Consider the following 21066-nt stretch of genomic DNA (forward strand, 5'->3'; position numbering starts at 1 on the left):
GAAAAACAGGGTTATTCTTACATCTGACCAATATTTATCCTTCAATCCAAAAAAGCGAAAACATTTTTTTAATATTAATTTGTGGAATGTGGGCTTCATTGGCTCGACCAAAATTATTGCCCATTCGTAATTGCCCTTGAGAAGGTGGTGATGAACTGTCTTCTTGAATCGCTGTAGTGTATGAAGTACACGTTGAAGGGTCAGGATGGTGAGAGGCTTGGAGGGGAACTTCCAGGTGGTGGTGTTCTGTTTATGGGAGCTTCCTGCTCATTTGCCCTTTAAATATACTTATTTTAAAACAACCATCTTTTTCTTTTAAAATATGTAATTGCGCTTTGCTTCAGCAACACCTTTAAATTCCATTTAAAGCGACGGTATCGTGTCCCTGGAGGCAGAGGTGGGGGTCTTGGGAGACTTGTGCAAGTCGCTGAGGGTGAAGGTGGAGGTGCAAGAAAACAGGTTCAGGCGACAGAACCTACAGATTGTGGGGCTGCCAGAGGGTGTGGAAGGAATGAGTGCCACAAAATATGTGTCAAGGATGTTGGCCACCCTCCACTACCGCCATCTGTGATGTTTTTTGGAGGGGGTTGATTGTGACTTTGGTTGTTTTTTATCTGCGGGTGGAGGGGGGGGTGTTGTGCAGGGGGACCTTTGAGTGGGACCTTCCACACTGGCACTTCATTTATTCTCCCAGCTCTGACATTACCTCCCCCTTCTCCGTTCGCACATTTAAAATTTTCCTGGACGCAGCCTTCCTCAGCTGGTGGGCCAGCATGCGACCCGCCTTCTCCCACATTCGTATTGAACTCGCCTCACCCTCCTTAACTGCCTCACTGCCTTCCCCTTCCATTTGTTCTACTAGCCGGGATAGGTTTAACTTGTGCAGTGCCTCCCATTCCCGGGCCACCTGGATTCCCAGATACCGAAAGCTCTTTCCTACCATTCTAAGCGGCAGCTCCCCCAGTCTCTTCTCCTGTCCTCTTGCCTGGATCGCGAACATCTCGCTTTTCCCCATGTTCAATTTATACCCCGAAAAATTGCCAAATTCCCCCAGGATTCACATTACTTCCCCCATCCCCTCCAACGGGTGTGAAATATACAAGAGCAGGTCATCTGCATAAAGCGATCAATGAAATCAGGCCTGCGACATTGTTGGCGGGAGGACTCCCTTCTCTCTTGCTTCATTGAATGTCCTCACCAGCAGTGGGCTCAATATCTTTGAAAACGCCTTATAGAATTCCACCGGATAGCCGTCAGGCCCCGGGCCCTTGCCTGATGCACGATCAACTGCACAAAGACTAACGTTGGGTACAACTGTGGCTTTATTACAGTCAGATGTGTGGCCTCCTGCTGCAGCTGGTGAAATGGCAGGGCACTGGAGGTCATGCATATTTATACAGTTCTCCGTGGGCGGAGCCAGCCGACTGGAGCTACCGGCGAACCTGTAGTGTAGGTCCTACCTTACATCTCCCAATACAGTGGTTCACCACATTCACCCCCTGCTAAAAATGAGTCCGGTGGGGGTGAAGTGAAACTATATACAATTAGTGCAACTATGTACAGTGGTAGGAAAAGAAAAGTCCATGTTGACGGTCCGGAATCCGTGGAGGTGTGTGTTGGGGTGGAACCTGATGGTGCCAGGTCCCTGAGTGAGACAGTATCTTGGCAGCCGTCGGGGAACTCAACGTAGGCATATTGAGGGTTGGCGTGGAGCAGGTGAACCCTGTCCACCAGGGGGTCCGCCTTGTGGAGTCGGACGTGCCTATGGAGAAGGACCAGTCCTGGAGCAGCGAGCCAAGTCGGGAGCGACACCCCGGATGTGGACTTCCTGGGGAAGGTAAAAACACGTTCATGGGGTGTGTTATTAGTGGCGGTGCACAATAGTGACCGGATGGAGTGTAGAGCGTCAGGGAGGGCCTCCTGCCAGCGAGAGGCTGGGAGGTTCCTAGACCGTAGGGCCAGCTGGACGGCCCTCCAAACCATCCCATTCACCCGTTCTACTCGCCTGTTTCCCCAGGGGTTGTAGCTGGTGGCCTGCTGGAAGCTATACCCCTGCTGAGCAGGAACTGACGCAGCTCATCGCTCATGAACGAGGATCCCCTGTCACTGTGGATGTAGGCGGGGAAACCAAACAGAGCGAAGGTGGTGCTGAGGGCCTTGATGATGGTGGCAGACGTCATATGGGATGACGAAGGGGAATCTGGAGTACTCGTCGACCACACTGAGAATGTACGTGTTATGGTTGGTGGAGGGGAGGGGCCCTTTGAAATCCACGCTGAGGCGTTCAAAGGGACGGGAAGCCTTCACCAGGCGCGCACGGTCTGGCCGGTAGAAGTGGGGCTTGCACTCCGCACAGACCTGGCAGCCCCTGGTGACTGTCTTTACTTCCTCGACGGAGTAGGGCAGATTGCGAGCTTTGACCAGATGGTACAATCGAGTGACCCCCGGGTGACAAAGGCTGTCGTGTAGGGCCAGGAGTTGGTCCACTTGTGCGCTGGCACATGTACCTCGGGAGAGGGCATCTGGGGGCTCGTTGAGTTTACCGGGGCGATACAAGATCTCGTAATTATAGGTGGAGAGCTCGATTCTCCACCGCAAGATTTTATCATTTTTGATCTTGCCCCGAAGGCATGAAGACGAAGGCTACTGACCGTTGGACCGTAAGGAGAGTGAATCTCTTACCGGCCAGGTAATGCCTCCAATGCCGCACAACTTCAACGATAGCTTGTGCCTCCTTTTCGACGGATGAGTGTTGAATTTTAGAGGCATGAAGGGTGCGGGAAAAGAATGCCACGGGTCTGCCTGCCTGGTTTAGAGTGGCAGCAAGGGCGATGTCTGAAGCGTCGCTTTCTACTTGGAAAGGCAGTGACTCGTCCACTGCGCGCATCCCGGCCTTGGCGATGTCTGCTCTGATGCGGGCGAAAGCATGTTGTGCCTCGGCCGCGAGGGGGAATTGGGTGGACTGAATGAGTGGGTGGGCCTTGTCCGCATAGTTTGGGACCCACTGAGTGTAGTAGGAAAAGAACCCCAGGCAGCATTTGAGGGCTTTGCGGCAGTGGGGGAGGGGAATGCGGTCAGGGTCGGGCCCGAGAAGTCCGTTTTGGACTCTCTAGCTGAGAATGGCTAACCGGGTCGTGCTGAACACACACTTCTCTTTGTTACAGGTCAGGTTGAGAAGAGTGGCAGTGCGGAGGAATTTATCAAGGTTGGCGTCGTGGTCCTGCTGGTCATGGCCGCAGATGGTGACATTATCTAAGTACGGAAAGGTGGCCCGCAAACCGTACTGGTCGACCATTTGGTCCATCTCTCTTTGGAAGACCGAGACCCCATTTGTGACACCGAAAGGGACCCTAAGGAAGTAGTAGAGGCGACCGTCCGCCTTGAAGGCCGTGTATGGCCGGTCCGATGTCCGGATGGAGAGCTGGTGGTAGGCGGATTTCAGGTCAATTGTTGAGAAGACCCGGTACTGCACAATCTGATTGACCACATCAGATATGCGTGGGAGGGGGTACGCGTCGAGCTGCGTGAACCGATTGATGGTCTGGCTGTAGTCCACGACCATCCTGTGTTTCTCCCCAGTTTTCACCACTACCATTGGGCTCTCCAGGGGCTGTTGCTGGCCTCGATAATACCCTCCTTAAGCAGCCGCTGGACTTCGGACCTGATGAAGGTCTTGTCCTGGGTGCTGTACCGTCTGCTTCTAGTGGCAACGGGCTTGCAATCCGCAGTTAGATTGGCGAAAAGGGAGGGGGGATCGACCTTGAGGGTCGCGAGGCCGCAAACGGTAAGGGGGGGGTAAGGGCCCGCCGAATTTGAGGGTGAGGCTCTGGAGGTTGCACTGGAAGTCCAGGCCCAACAGGAATGCAGCGCAGAGATTAGGAAGGACATAGAGGCGGAAGTCACTAAATTCTACGCCCTGGACCGTGAGGGTGACTGTACAAAAGCCTCGGATCGGGACAGAGTGGGATCCGGAGGCTAGGGAGATCCTTTGATTGGCAGGGTGGACCGCGAGGGAGCAGCGCCTTACCATATCTGAGTGAACAAAGCTTTCGGTGCTCCCGGAGTCCAGCAGGCACGAGGCCGCGTGGACGTTGATTTACACCGTCGTCGACGCGGTGGCCAGGTCGTGCGGGTGAGATTGGTCCAGCGTCATCAAAGCGAGCTGCCGGTAGCCATCGGATGATTTGGGTGGCGAGCATGTGCGGTTCCGATGTCGGGATGTCCGGAGACCCTGTGGGGAACAAGATGGCGGCGCCCATGTGCGCACATTGCGGGGTCGGGACAAGATGGCGGCGCCCATGGTGCGCACATTGCGGGGTCGGGACAAGATGGCGGCGCCCATGGGGCGCACGTGGCCGAAGAGCGACAAGATGGCGGCGCCCATTGGTCGCACATGGACCCGGGAGGAGAAGATGGTGGCTCCCATTGTGTGTCTGGCGTGGGAGAGAGGGGGATAGCGGGCGCGATCGCAGCGACTGCGCGGGCCTGGCACACCGCCGCAAAGTGGCCCTTTTTACTGCAGGCTTTACAAACGGCAGTGCGGGCCGGGCAGTTTTGGTGGGGTTGCTTCTGCTTACCACAGAAGTAGCAGCGGGGACCCCCGGGGTGCGCGGATCGGCGTGCGGCGTATTGGGAATGCAGGGCCCCAGCTGAGGAGGTCGTCGGCGGGGTCCAGGAGGGGTAGGAAGGGGTAGAAGGGTGGGCAGCGCGGCGGGAGGGGTATGGTTGCACGTTACGGGATGCGACCGTCATGGAGAGCGCCACGGTTTTCGTCTCCGCCAGTTCGAGCGTGGCCCTTTCCAGTAATCGCTCGCCGATGCGGTCCAACGCAATCCCCGTCACGAAGGCATCGCGCATGAGATGATTCGCGTGTTCGGCGGCCGTAACGGCCTGACAGTCACAGTCCCGGACGAGTGGAATTAGGGCCCGCCAGAAGTCTTCAATGGACTCACCAGGTCATTGCGAGCGGGTGGCGAGTACATGCCTGGCGAAGAGCGTGTTCGCCTTCTGCGCGTAGTGTTCCTTGGGGAATTCCATTGCTTTTGTGTAATTCGTGGCGTCTTGGATCAACTGGAACACGCTGGAGCTCAGTCTGGAGTACAGGACGTTTATCTTCTGAGCCTCCGTTGGCGCAGGGTCCGCCACGTTGATGTAGGCCTCAAAACATGCTAGCCAGTGAGTAAAGTCTTTTCTGGCGTCGGGCGAGTGAGGATCCAGCTGCAGGTGATCGGGCTTAATTCTGATATCCATTCTGTGGAAAATCTGACTGTAATAAATTGATGCATGATCAATTGCACAAAGACTAAAGTTGGGTACAACTGTGGCTTTATTACAGTCAGATGCGTGGCCTCCTGCTGCAGCTGGCGAAATGGCAGGGCACTGGAGGTCATGCATATTTATACAGTTCTCTGTGGGCGGAGCCAGCCGGCAGGAGCTACCGGCGAACCTGTAGTGCAGGTCCTACCTTACATCTCCTAATACAGTGGTTCACCACATTGCCCGACTGCATGCCCTCCAGCCCCTTAATTATTTCCTCAACCTCAGTTGGGGCTCCCAGCCCTTCCACCAGATCCTCATCGACCCTCGGAAACCTCAACCGATCCAAAAACTGCCTCATCCCCTCCATCCAAGCCGGCGGTTCCAACTCATATAATTTACTGTAGAAGTCCTTAAACACCTCGTTCACCCGCACTGGGTCCAGGACAGTATTCCCGCCTTTACTCTTTGCTTTACCTATCTCCCTGGCCGCCTCCCTTTTCCTGAGCTGGGGCGCTAACATTCTGCTTGCCTTTTCCCCGTACTCACAAATCGCCCCCCTTGCCTTTCTCAACTGTGACCATCAGCCCAAACTCCGCCTATAACCTCCTCCGCTCCCTCAGTAGCCCCGGGTCCGGGGCCTCAGAGTATCTCCTGTCCACCTGGAGTATCTCCTCCACTAACCTATCCCTCTCAGCCCATTCCGCTTTTTCTCTGTGGGCCCGTATAGAGATTAATTCCCCTCTGACACTGCCTTCACAGCTTCCCAAACCGTCGCTGCAGAGAGCTCCCCGTATCATTTGTTTCCAGGTAATTCTGGATGGACTTGTTAACCCGCCCACAGATCGCTTTGTCCGCTAGCAACCCCACATCCAGTCTCCATAGCGGGCGTTGCCCTCTCTCCACACTAGCCCCTAGATCCACCCAATGCGGGGCATGATCCGACACTGCGATTGCTGGGTACTCAGCAACCACCACCCCTGGTATTAGCGCCCTGCTCAGAACAAAAAAGTTGATGCGAGAGTATACTTGTGGACATGTGAGAAAAAGGAAAACTCCTTCGTTCTTGGCCATGCAAACCTCCATGGGTCTACTCCCCCCATCTGTTCCATAAAACCCTTCAATTCCTTTGCCACAGCCGGCCTCCTCCCTGTCCTGGATTTTGACCGGTCCAATTCCGGATCAATGACTGTGTTAAAGTCTCCTCCCATGATCAGGTTATGTGACTCTAAGTCTGGGATCTTACCTAAAACCCGCCTCATAAATTCCACATCGTCCCAATTCGGAGCATATATGTTCACGAGTACCACCCGCACCCCCTCCAGCTTCCCACTCACCATTATGTATCTACCCCCCTTGTCTGACACGATTCTTCCAGCCTCGAATGCCACTCATTTGTTGGTCAAGATCGCTAGCCCCCTGGTCTTTGAGTCCAGCCCTGAGTGGAACACTTGGCTAACCCACCCCTTTCTCAATCTCGTCTGGTCTGTAACTTTTAGGTGTGTCTCTTGTAGCATTGCCAAGTCCGCCTTCAGCCCCCTCAAATGCACAAACACACGAGCCCTCTTGTCCGGCCCATTCAACCCTCTGGCGTTCCATGTAATCAGCCTGGTCGGGTGGTTCCCCCCCCCCCCCCCCCCCTCCCCTTCCCCCTGCCCCCCTGCCGACTAGCCATCACCCTTTTTAGGCCAGCCTCTAGCTATAGCCCTCCGCCTCTCGAGCCCCCCCTCGGGCATTCGCCATTCCAGACCTCCCATTTGTCCCCTAGTAACAGTTCCTCCCCTGTCAGCAAAGCAGCTCCCCCCCTCCCCCTCAGCAACAACACTAGAAACCCAACCCCCCAAGTCAAGCTCCAGCTTAACACCAGCTCGCCCCCCACTGCACTTCCGAGAGTCAGCTGACCCATGCTGACTTGACAGCGCCCGCCCATGGCCCCAAGCAGTCTGTCTCCCCATTGTTCTCTCTCCTCTCCCCCACTTGGACAAACATATTAAAAGCATCACATTCCCCAGTAGACAAACATCAGAAAAAAACAGTGAAGAAACAGCCACTTTAGAACAAAAAAGACACCCAAAAACAGAACCAGCCCCAAAGACCACCCTCCCTCTAACCAGCTCCCGGCAAGACAAAGTTAACTTTAGCCATCAAAACAGCCCCTTATTACACATAACACTACTTATACTTATACAGTCCAGCACAACAAATCACCACCACAGTACACTCCAAGGCTTCAGTGTCTTTTAATTCTCCTCCAGCCTCTTCTTTAATAAAAGCCCATACTTCGTCTGGTGTTTCGAAGTAGAAGTCCCGTTCCTCATGTGTGACCCACAGACGGACTGGATACAGCATCCCAAATTTCACCCCCTTCTTAAAGAGGGCTGTTTTTGCCCGATTAAACCCTCCCTCGGGTTTCCCTGTACACCGACGATCTGTTGAATTTTTGTGTTGGACCCGCTGGAGAGTATGGGGAGGATCATGGGAACATTGGAGCGTATTGGAGCCTCCTCTTGGTATAAAAGTTAAATGTTGGGAAGAGCGAGGTGTTTCCGGTGAATGTGGTGGGTCTTGGGGACAATTTGCGGATGTTGCCATTTAAGATAGCTTGGGAAAGGTTCAGGTCCTTGAGGATTCAGGTGATAAGGGAATGGGCTACGATGGAATTTGAAAATGTTGGTGGAGGAAATTAAAGGTGATTTTAAGAGTTGGGACACACTACACCTGACACTGGCAAGGAGGGTGCAGGTTGTGAAAATGAATGTGCTGCCAGGGTTCATGCTTGTTTTCCAGACCCTCACGATCTTTCTCCCAAAGGCCTTCTTTCGGAAATTGGAGAAGGTGATCTCAGAGTTTCTATGGGTGGGGAAGGTGCTGAGGATAAAGAGGGCCCTGCTGCAGAGGCAGAGACAGAAAGGGGGGTTGGCGCTCCTGTACCTGCTGCACTACTATTGGGCAGCGAACATGGAGAAGGTGAGGCGATGGTGGGTGTGGGTGTGTGTGTGCCACTGTGTGGGAACCACAGGTTTAAGCCAGGAGAGATGGATGGGATGTACGGGAAGTGGAGGGAAGAGCAACGGAAATGGTGAGGGACTTGTATCTGGAAGGGCAGTTTGCAGGATTGGATGAGTTGCGTGAGAGATTTGAGTTGCCGGAGGGAGGGCAGTGAATTTAGATAAATGCAGGTGAGGGATTTTGCAAGAAAGGGGTAGAGGGCATTTCTTGGATTGCCGGGATATCCCATATTGGAGCACTTTCTGCGCCTAGATGATTCGGGAGAGGGTAGGATTGGGGATATATGGGTGGTTGGGAGAGCAGAGGGTGGGGCGCAAATGGCGAGGATCAAGAGTTGGGGGGAAATAGACTGGGGTCTGTGGTGCTAGGTGATGCGGAGGGTGAATTCAACCTCCTCCTACATGAGGATGAGCTTGATTCAGTTCAAGGTGGTGCACAGGGTACATATGGCCCAGGCGAGGTTGAGTGGGTTCATCTGGCCGATGAATGCGAGAAGTGTAGGCGAGGGATGGTGAATCATGTGAACATGTTCTGGGGTTGTGAGAAACTGGAGAGATACTGGGACACGGTGTTTGGGATCTTGTCAAAAATGTGGGGGTGAAGGTCAGGCTGGACACAACGGCGGCGATCTTTGGGGTATCGGAAATGCCGGTGTTGATGGACAGGAAGGGGCGAAGTTGTGGCCTTCGCCTCTCTAATTGCCCGGTGAAGGATCTTGCTGAATTGGAGGTCGGATACGCTGCCGGGGGTGGCGGCCTGGCTGGGGGACCTGTACGACTTTCTCCGGTTGGAAAAGATTAAATTTGAGTTGAGGGGGTCGGAGTAGGGCTCGAGACACAGTGGGGATTGTTCATGACAATGTTTGAGGAACTGTTCGTCGGGGAGGGGGAGAGGGGAGGGGTTAAAAAGGGGTAAAAATTGTACAAACTGTGGATTGTGAGGTTGCGGAGTGTGTTGTGAATGTTACTGATTTTTATTTACACACGTTTGTTATAAAATATATATTTTTAAAATCTGCGATGAGGAGGAATTTCTTCAGCCAGAGGGTGGTGAATCTGTGGAACACTTTGTCGCAGAAGGCTGTGGAGACCAAATCACTGAGTGTCTTGAAAACAGAGATAGATAGGTTCTTGGTTGATAAGGGGATCAGGAGTTATTGGGTGAAGGCAGGAGAATGGGTATGAGAAAAATATCACCCATGACAGCATACTCGATGGGCTGAGTGGCCTAATTCTGCTTCTATGTCTTATGGTCTTATAACATTCAAGGCTATGAGACAAGTGCTGGAAAGTGGGATTAGTGTAGATGTGGTGTAGTTTTGTCAGTGCAGACTCAATGGGCCGAATGGCCTCTTCTGTACTGCATGACTGTATAAGTGTAAATATTCATCCTTCTATACTGTACCTTTTCATTGAGTTATGGGTGAGGCGTTTTCAGAACCACAAAAATTATCATGGAGTTCAACCATCCTCTTCCTTTAATGGATTTGTTGCTTTTCCGAGCACACGGCTTTTTCCCTAGGTGTGGGATTACAATTATGGACACATGGTTTTTAAACACAAAACAATGTTTATTCTATGAACCCAACTTAACCTTTTAAATAAACATTGGATCGCTTAACATCCCTTATTTCAAAGATAACCCTGAAAATAATAAACCACAAAATAATCCCTCAAAATGTTCCTTCAAACATCCAAAAGCCTTCAAACCTTCAAAACAGTAACATACCCAGGTCACAGTTAATATATATTTTCTGTTTTATGGCAGAGATATATATGCTTGGTTGACTTCAGCTCCAGCACCTTGCTTTCTTCCTGCAGCTCTCTGTAAACACACAGACACACCCAAGCTGCTTTTTCAAACTGGCTTTCTCCCTTCAAGCAGATCACAGCAAACCAGAACTTCTCAAGCTGCTGTCTCAAACTGGCTTTCTACTTTTAAACTGCTCTCAGCAAAACCAGCCAGGCACTTTTCAAAACTGAAACTTCAAAATGGCTGAACTGAGCTGAGCTCCACCCACTCTATGACATCACTGTTTTCTTAAAGGTACATTGCTTAAACATCCAGTTCTTAAAGGTACTCTCACATGACACCTCCCGCCAAGAAAAGAAAAACCCCATCAACTTCAAGATGGTTTCATTTTTCACTTTTGCACCATCCACTAAGATATGTACACAGTAAATATACCTTTTCGTTTAAAAAAAACCACACGTAAACAGGTATAATAATATAGTCCATTTTTCTTTGTTCTTCTTCCTCCACCCGAAATCCTTCTCGATTGACAGTCTCTTTGAACAAAGTCTCTGCACGATCCATCCATTCCTCTACTCCTCGGCATTCCTCTTTATAATCAGATACTTTAGTTCAATCTAACCACAGAGCCCCTTGCAATTCTCCAATACAGGAACATTGGTGATCACAGCTTTCAGGCAGTCAAATGCCTGTTGAAAGTCCGCTGTCCATTGAATTTTTTTACGTTTCTTCAGCAATTCCATCAGTGGAGTAATCACGCCACAAATCCTTTGCACAAAGGTTCGATCAAATTCATTCATGCAAGGAGAACGCATTATTTCCCTTCATCTTGAGGGTATCGGAAACTCCGCAAGGAAAGTGATTCGGGCTTCTCCAAATTCACTTCTGGCTAGGTTCATCACCAAACCCGCCTCCTGAAGTCGATCGAAGAACTCCATACGATGGTTTAAATGTTCTTTCCATGTCTGGAAGTTGGAAATAAAAGTAGATTGTCCCACTTTCGCAATGCAATCCTTCAAACATGGGATAGGATAAGAGTCCGTTCTTGTAACTGCATTCACCTTTCGATAGTCCACACACAACCGTTGGGTACCGTCTGGTTTAGGTACCATCACTATGGGTGAGCTCCATTGGCTGCAACCCACTTCAATTATGCCATTCTTCAGCATACTCTCAATCTCTCTGTTAACCTGTGCCGAGTTTAAAGGGTTAAGTCTATATGGATGTTGTTTGATTGGAACAGCATTCCCCACATCTACATTATGTATAGCCATTTTTGTACTTCCCCATTTATCTCTACAAACTTTCCCATGTGATATCAATAACTCTTTCAGGTCAGTTCATTTTTCCTCTGGAAGGTAACTTAACAATTCATCCCAATTTTTAAGAACATCCTCATTTTCCAATTTAATTTTAGGTATGTCAAATTCACAGTCATCTGGATTTTGTTTGTCACTTTGAGTTAGAATCATTAAAACCTCCTCTTTCTCTCCTTCCCTTTCAAAGTACCTTTTGAGCATATTCACATGACACACTCGGTGAGTCTTCCTTCTATCTGGTGTTTTTACCACATAATTCACCTCACTTAATTTCCTTTCAATCTGATACAGTCCACAAAACCTAACTTTTAAAGGCTCCCCTACCACTGGTAACAACACTAAAACTTTATCCCCACTGGCAAAACTACGAACTTTGGATTTCTTGTCCACTACCCGTTTCATCACATTTTGTGCAACTTTCATATGTTGTCTAGCCAATTCACCTATTCTATTTAATCGTTCCCTAAAATTTGACACGTAATCCAATAGTGTAATTTCCGATTTCTCACCCACCAATTTTTCCTCAATCAATTTAAGTGGTCCTCTTACCTCATGATCAAAAAGTAGTTCAAAAGGACTCAATTTGGTAGACTCATTAGGTGCATCCCTAATTGCAAACAATACGAATGGGATTCCTTTATCCCATCCTCTGGATAATCTTGACAATACACCCTCAACATTGCCTTTAATGTCTGATGCCACCTTTCTAATGCTCCCTGCGATTCTGGATGGTACGCAGTTGATGTAAATTGTTTTATTCCTAAGCTATCCATAACTTCTTTGAATAACTTTGAAGTAAAATTTGTTCCTTGATCCGATTGAATTTCTGTGGGTAGTCCATATCTAGTAAAGAATTTAAGTAACTCCTCCACAATCCTTTTAGCTGTAATATTACATACTGGAATGGCCTCTGGAAACCTAGTAGACACATCCATTACAGTCAAAAGATATTGATTCCCACTTTTTGTTTTGGGAAGCGGTCCTGCACAATCGATTATGACCCTCGTAAAAGGTTCCTCAAATGCTGGAATGTGTATTAAGGGCACTGGTTTTATCACTGCTTGAGGTTTCCCTATCACTTGACATGTGTGACATGATTGACAAAATTTAACTACATCTTTATGTAGTCCAGGCCAACAAAAATGTTTCTGGATTTTAGCTTGAGTTTTCCTTATTCCCAAATGACCTCCCACTGGTACCTCATGTGCAACTCGCAACACCTCCTTTCTATACCCTACCGGCAATACTACTTGATGAACGTCTGCCCACTTTTCATCCGCCTGCATATGTACAGGTCTCCATTTTCTCATCAAGACATAATTTTTACGGTAATAACACTCTGGTATACTCTCAGATTTCTCTTCCGTATATGCTTTTTGATATATCCGTTTTATTTCTACATCTTTCTGTTGTAACTCCGCCACTTTTCCTGAACTAAAAATATCCGCCTCATCCTCCACCTGTTCTTGTTCTTTTCCAACCATCTGATCAAAAATTGTTTCTAATTATTGGACTTCAACTTCATCTTCACTCTTTGATTTCTCCTCTTGTCTTAACCTGTGACTTTGCGACCTTGTTACTACACAATCCAGAAAAATCCCAGGATATTCGTCCTTCAACACTTCAGTTGACTGATTTTCCACTGGTTTATCAACCACAGTAGGCATCACTCCCACCTGCGATCCAGCTATATCATTACCCAAGATAAACTGTATTCCTGGACAAGATAGCTTATCTATTGCCATCCAGGTTGATAGGGTTGTGAAGAAGGCCTATGGAGTGTTGGCCTTTATTGGTAGAGGGATTGAGTTCCGGAGTCGGGAGGTCATGTTGCAGCTGTACAGAACTCTGGTACGGCCGCATTTGGAGTATTGCGTACAGTTCTGGTCACCGCATTATAGGAAGGACGTGGAGGCTTTGGAGCGGGTGCAGAGGAGATTTACCAGGATGTTGCCTGGTATGGAGGGAAAATCTTATGAGGAAAGGCTGATGGACTTGAGGTTGTTTTCGTTGGAGAGAAGAAGGTTAAGAGGAGACTTAATAGAGGCATACAAAATGATCAGGGGGTTGGATAGGGTGGACAGTGAGAGCCTTCTCCCGTGGATGGATATGGCTGGCACGAGGGGACATAACTTTAAACTGAGGGGTAATAGATATAGGACAAAGGTCAGGGGTAGGTTCTTTACGCAAAGAATAGTGAGGCCGTGGAATGCCCTACCTGCTACAGTAGTGAACTCGCCAACATTGAGGGCATTTAAAAGTTTATTGGATAAACATATGGATGATAATGGTATAGTGTAGGTTAGATGGCTTTTGTTTCGGTGCAACATCGTGGGCCGAAGGGCCTGTACTGCGCTGTATTGTTCTATGTTCTATGTTCTATATTACTCCTACTACCACTTCACCACTCTTCACTGGACTTTTCAACCTTAATGGAACGTTACTCCTCTCACCCTGAATTCCACATATCCCCACCTTTTCTGGCAACATTCTTCCCAAACTACATAATTCCTCATCTCTTACCATTAAAGATTGACTAGCCCCTGTATCTCTTAAAATTGTGACTTCTTTACCTGCTCCTCCTAATACACATGAGTAAACTTTACCCACACAAGTAAATTCTTTAAAGACATCTGGCACCTTCTTAACAATTACTTCTTGAACAGGCTGTACAATCATTTGCACCTCCTTCACTTCCCTTGGGCTTTCCTTTATCACTCTAACAAATCCCACTGTCTTATCCTGTTTTACCACATCAGCCTTCCCAGTGCTTTTCTTCAACCACCAACACTGTGACTTTACATGGCCTAGTTTATTACAGTGAAAACATTTGAAACTTTTCATTTCTTTTTCAACCTCCTGGATTTCTTTGTTAATCTGAGGTACACTCTCTTTATTGTCTCCCATCAGATCACCTTTACCTTTACCACTTGAGTATTTCTCATGTCCCCAGTTTCTATGCGTCACCAGCTGAAACTGATGTCGGAAACCAATCTTTGATTTATGAACTAATTCATAATCATCTGCCATTTCCGCTGCTAACCTCTCAGTTTTAACCCTCTGTTCTTCCACATGAGTTCTCACTACATCAGGAATTGAATTTTTAAACTCCTCCAAAAGTATAATCTCTTGAGAGCTTCCTACGTTTGGTCTATTTTCAAAGCCCTTATCCACCTATCAAAATTACTCTGTTTGAGCCTTTCAAACTCCATGTATGTTTGACCAAATTATTTCCTTCAATTTCTAAACATTTGTCTGTAAGCTTCAGGCACTAGCTCATCTGCACTTAAGATGGATTTCTTCACCTCCTCATACGTTCCAGATACCTCCTCCGGTAGTGATGCAAACACTTCACTAGCTCTACCTACCAGCTTTGTTTGAATCAGTAACACCCACATGTCCTGTGGCCATTTCATTTCTTTAGCCACCTTCTCAAATGAAATGAAAAAGTCTTCCACTGCCTTCTCGTCAAACCTTGGCAATGTTTGGACATATTTAAATAGATCCTCACCACGTCGTCGACTATGACGCTCTGTCTCATTATCCTCATCCATATCCTCCAACTGTACGTGTCCCTTTACGTCTGCCAATTTTAACTAATTGTCATGTTTCATGGCCATTTTCTGAAGTTCAAACTCCCTCTCTTTATCTTTTTCCCTGATCTGTATCTCCCTTTCTTTTTCTTTTTGTTCTGCTAGGGCTATTATTTCTTTTCTCCTTTCTTCTCTCTCCTTTTCTTTTTCCTCTCTCTCTCTTTCTCTTTCTTTTTCCTCTCTCTCTCTTTCTTTTTCCTCTCTCTCACTCTCGTATGCCAGCCGCTTTAATTCTTTCTCATGTTCCATTTGTTTAATTTGCAACTGGAATTTTTGCTATTTCCAATGAGTCAAACTCTATCTCAGGCAACTTTAAATGTTTAACCACCGCCATAATTACCTCATCTTTTCGCATTTTGTCAGGTAATGTTAACTGAAATGTTCTTGCCAAATCTAACAGTCTGCTTTTCGTTTCTGTCGGTAAAGTATTACGTGTGACATTCTCCACCCCCAAAAACCTCTGAGCCTCTGAAAGAGCCATTGTTCGCAACACTCTCCCCACTTAAACTAAAATACCACACCGGAAATGCAACAATCCTTCACTGTCTTTAAGTTCACCAATCTAATAGATAGACTTTTATCCCCCTCGAGCCCCCAATTGTTGTGGGTGAGGCGTTTTGAGAACCCTAAAATGTATCATGGAGTTCAACCAACCTCTCCCTTTAATGGATTTGTTGCTTTTCCTAGCACATGGCTTTTTCCCTCGGTGTGGGATTACAATTATGAACACGTGGTTTTTAAACACAAAACAACGTTTATTCTATGAACTCAACTTAACCTTTTAAATAAACATTGGATCCCTTAACATCCCTTACTTCAAAGATAACCCTGAAAATAATACACCACTAAATAATCCCTCAAAATGTTCCTTCAAACATCCAAAAGGCTTCAAACCTTCAAAACAGTAACACACCAGTCACAGTTAATGTATATTTTCTGTTTTATGGCAGAGATATATATGCTTGGTTGACTTCAGCTCCAGCACCTTGCTTTCTTCCTGCAGCTCTCTGTAAACACACAGACACACCCAAGCTGCTTTTTCAAACTGGCTTTCTCCCTTCAAGCAGATCACAGCAAACCAGAACATCTCAAGCTGCTGTCTCAAACTGGTTTTCTCCTTTTAAGCAGCTCACAGCAAAACAGCCAGGCACTTTTAAACTGCTCTCAGCAAAACCAACCTGGCACTTTTCAAAACTGAAACTTCAAAATGGCTGAACTGAGCTGAGCTCCACCCACTCTATGATATCACTGTTTTCTTAAAGGTACATTGCTTAAACATCCAGTTCTTAAAGGTACTCTCACATGACAATTGTTTTAAAATCCTTCCTAAAATTCATTGTTCAGAACTGTATAAGATACTCCATAGGAGGCCTAGGATTTGGCTTAAATTTAACTTAAGCTCCTTGCCATGAAAGTAGCATGCTGTGAATACCCTAAATCTGAAATAAAAGCAGAACATGCTGGAAATACTCAGGAGGTCAGGCTGCGTCTGTGGAGAGAGAAACATGCCTGATTTCCGAGTGGCCGGGAAGATTCCTCAGACCTTCAAAAATGGCAGGTAGGATTGGGATGGAGGAGTCCCGCCCCCATTTCTGACAATCCAACTTTTGCCAGTAGGGGCCAGGCATGATTCACACAGGAGGGAAACCTGAACTCAGCAGGGTCATTTGAACTTAGTGCTGAGTTCAAACAGACCCCATTTTAACTGTTGCAAGGGCCTCAACCCACAGTGTGTGAGTCACAAATTGACGGAGTAGATTGAATGCTCTTGAAGGGTGGACAAGGTCTTTGGAACTGTCATGATCGGAAGTTTTTTAAATGTCCCGCTCTTTTAACTTTTAAAAAAAGAGGCTTCTGAATTTTATAAACAGGCCATCTAATGCAGGTTAGAAAAAAAAGAGCATTTGTGCAGTACTATGAGTTATTTGTTGACATTTCCCCAAGGGTTATTATGTTACTATAAATGTGTGGTTCAGTTTGACAGCTAAAATTCAAGCATTAACTTTCTTTTGCATGAGGCTGAATAGAAGTTTTTTTATTCATTCACGGGACGTGGGTTTCATTGGCTAGGCCAGGATTTATTGCCCATTATAATTGCATTTGAGTAGGTGGTGGTGAGCTGCCTTGTTGAACCACACACAGTGCAGTTAGGGAGAGAGTTCCAGGATTATGAGCGAGCGACAGTGAAGGAACAGCGATATATTTCTAATTCAGGATGGTGAGTGACTTGGAGGGGAACCTTTAGGTAGTGATGTTCCCAGGTCTCTGCTGCTCTTGTCCTTCTAAATGGTAGCAGCCATGAGTTTGGAAAGTGCAGCCTAAGGGATCTTGGTGAGTTCCTGCAGTGTATCTTGTACATGGTACACACGGCTGCCACTGTTCATCAGTGCTGGAGGGACTGAATGTTTGTGGAAAGGGTACCAATCAAATGGGCTGCTTTATCCTGGATGGTGTTGAGCTTCTTCAGTGTTGTTGGAGCTGCACTCATCCAGGCAAGTGGAATGTATTCCTTTATACTCCTGACTTGTGCCTTGAAGATTGTCGACGGGCTTGTGTGACACAAATGTTACTTGCCACTTGTCAGCCAAGTCTGAATATTATCCAGGGTTTTCTGCATTTGGGCATGGACTGCTCCAGTATCTGAGGAGTCACGAATGGTGCTGAATATTCGGCAGTCATCAGTGGACATTCCACAGGCCAATCACTCTCTGGGTGAAGACATTTCTCATCATCTCTGCCCTAAATTGTCTACCCAGTATCCTCAGACTGTGACCCCTGGTTCTGGACACACTCACCATCGGGAACATCCTTCCTGCATCTACCCCCCTGCCTAATCCTGTTAGAATTTTATAGATTTCACGTGTACCGGACTGATCTGTTCCGTGTAAGAACACTATTCATGAAGCCCTATGCTGCTCTTGCTTATGTATTTGCTTTGTTTGGCCTTGGTCCGCACCATAACTAATCACTATTTGTCGATGTACTTTGTAGATAATTCTTTTTGTCTACTGTGTACGTACTGTGTATGTTCCCTTGGCCGCAGAAAATTACTTTTCACAGTACTTCGGTATATGTGACAATAAATCAATCAATCAGTGAAATGTATTGTTCTGCGTACATTTCAGACAGATCATTCCATACATGAAAAAAATACATTGGGCAAACATAAACACACAATGTAAATACATAGACACAAGCATCGGGTGAAGCATACAGGAGTGTAGTACTGCTTAGTAGAGAAGCTGTGTGAAGAGATCAGATCAGTCCATAAGAGGGTCATTTAGGAGTCTGGTAACAGTGGGGAAGAAGCTGTTTTTGAATCTGTTAGTGCGTGTTCTCAGACTTTTGTATCACCTGCCCGATGGAAGAAGTTGAAAGAGTGAATAAGATGGGTGGGAGGGGTCTTTGCTTATGCTGCCCGCTTTCCCAAGGCAGTGGGAGGTGTAAACAGAGTCAATGGATGGGAGGCGGGTTTGCATGATGGACGGGGCTGTGTTCATGACTCTCTGTAGTTTTTTATGGTCTTAGACTGAGCAGTTGCAATACCAGGCGATGATGCAGCCAGATAGGATGCTTTCTACGATATATCTGTAAAAGTTGGTAAGAGTCAATGTGGACATGCCGAATTTCCTTAGTTTCCTGAGAAAGTATAGGCACTGTTCTGCTTTCTTGGTTGTAGCGTTGACGTGGGTGGACCAGGACAGATTGTTGATGATGTGCGCACCTAGGAATTTGAAGCTGTCAATCATCTCCACCTCGGCCCTATTGATGCAGACAGGGGTGTGTACGATACTTTGCTTCCTGAAGACAATGATCAGCACTTTGGTTTTGCTGATGTTGAGGGCGAGATTGTTGTTGTTACACCACTCCACTACGTTCTCTAGACCCTCCTGTATTCTGACTCATCATTGTTCAAGATCCGACCCACTACGGTCATGTTGTCCGCAAACTTGTAGATGGAGTTGGAGCCAAATTTTGGCACACAGTTGTGTGTGTATAGTGAGTATAGTAGGGGGCTAAGTATGCAGCCTTGTGGGGTCCTGGTATTGAGGACTATCGTGGAGGAGGTTTTATTGTTTATCCTTACCGATTGTGGTCTATGGGTCAGAAAGTCAAGGATCCAGTTTCAGAGAGAGGAGCCAAGTCTGAGGTTTTGGAGCTTTGATATAAACTTGGCTGGGATTGTGGTGTTGAAGGCGGAGTTGTAGTCAATGAATCAGAGTCTGATGTAGGAGTCTGACGTGCTGTTGTTGGGGGACCCAAACATTTGTGCCAAAATGGAAAAGGTGATCGGGGACAATGTAGGGTTTAATAGGAACAGGGAGTTTTCGCTGTCAGTTGTGTGGAAAGTGTTGACAGCAGTCGTGCGAGGCGAGGTCACCTAGTTTAAGGCTCAGGTGGACAGAGAGGCAAGAGGGGAGCAGCAGTGATTGGTAGAGGAAATTTGGAGGTGGATGGAAGGTATGCAGAGGATCCAACTCTGGATTTTCTGGTGAGGAGGAAGGAGTTGCAGGCAAGGTTTGACCGTCTGTCCATGGGAAAGGCAGTTTGGCAGTTCAGGCGGGCGAGGGGCGACATGTACAAGTATGGGGAGAAGGTCAACCGCTTGTTGGCGGGCCAGCTCTGCCGGCAACGGCTGCGGGAGAGATTTTTCTGGCCCGGGATAGAATCATAGAATTTACAGAGCAGAAGGAGGCCATTCAGCCCATCAAGTCTGCACCAGCCCTTGGAAAGAGAACCCTATTTAAGCCCACACCTCCATCCTATCCCCGTAACCCAGTAACACCAACTTTCCTTTTTTGGACACTAAGAGTAATTTAGCGTGGCCAATCCACCTAACCTGCACATCTTTGGACTATGGGAGGAAACCGGAACACCCGGAGGAAACCCATGCAGATATGAGGAGAACGTGCAGACTCCACACAGAGTGTGAACCAAGCCGGGAATCGAACCTGGGATCCCGGAGTTGTGAAGCAATAGTGCTAACCACTGTGCCACCATGGGATGGGACAGACGAGCTGGTGGTGGCACTGGAGTAGGTGAACAAGGCACTTGAGGAGTTGTGGTGAACCACTGTACACCTGTATTAGGGGATGTAAGGTAGGATCTGTACTACAGGTTCACCGGTGGCCCCTGCCGGCTGGCTCGGACCAGTAGGAGGAGGATAAATATGCGTGTCCTGTATTCAGCTGCCATTTCGCCAGCTGCAGCAGGAGGCCACACATCTGACTGCAATAAAGCCACAGTTGTACCCAACCTTAGTCTTTGTGCAATTGATCGTGCATTAATTTATTGCAGTCAGATTTTCTACAGGATGGACATCCGTAGGGGCAGGATGGGCATCTGTGGGGCAGCACGGTAGCCTTGTGGATAGCACAATTGCTTCACAGCTCCAGGGTCCCAGGTTCGATTCCGGCTTGGATCACTGTCTGTGCGGAGTCTGCACAGCCTCCCCGTGTGTGCGTGGGTTTCCTCCGGGTGCTCCGGTTTCCTCCCACAGTCCAAAGATGTGCAGGTTAGGTGGATTGGCCATGATAAATTGCCCTTAGTGTCCAAAATTGCCCTTAGTGTTGGGTGGGGTTACTGGGTTATGCGGATAGGGTGGCGGTGTTGACCTTGGGTAGGGTGCTCTTTCCAAGAGCCGATGGGCCGAATGGCCTCCTTCTGCACTGTAAATTCTATGATAATTTATGTATCAAACCCGATCACCTGCAGCTGGATCTGCAATCGACCGACACCAGAAAAGACTTTAATCACTGGCTAGCTTGCTTCGAGGCCTACATTAACTCAGCGACCACCCCACTGACGGAGGCTCAGAAGATACAGGTCCTGTATTCCAGGTTGAGCTCAAGCATGTTCCCGCTGATCCAGGACGCCCAGACTTACGCGGAAGCCATGGCACTCCTCAAAGAGAACTACGCTCAGAAAGCGAACACACTCTTCGCCAGGCACGTACTCGCCACTCGCTCTCAACTCCCTGGTGAGTCCATCGAAGACTTCTGGCAGGCCCTAATCCCACTCGTCCGGGACTGTGACTGTCAGGCCGTTACAGCCGCCGAACATTCTAATCTCCTCATGCGCGATGCTTTCGTAACGGGGATTGGGTCGGACCTCATCCAACAACGATTGCTGGAAGA

The sequence above is a fragment of the Scyliorhinus torazame genome, chromosome 13, assembly GCF_047496885.1.
Source record: "Scyliorhinus torazame isolate Kashiwa2021f chromosome 13, sScyTor2.1, whole genome shotgun sequence".
Classification (NCBI taxonomy): Eukaryota; Metazoa; Chordata; class Chondrichthyes; order Carcharhiniformes; family Scyliorhinidae; genus Scyliorhinus; species Scyliorhinus torazame.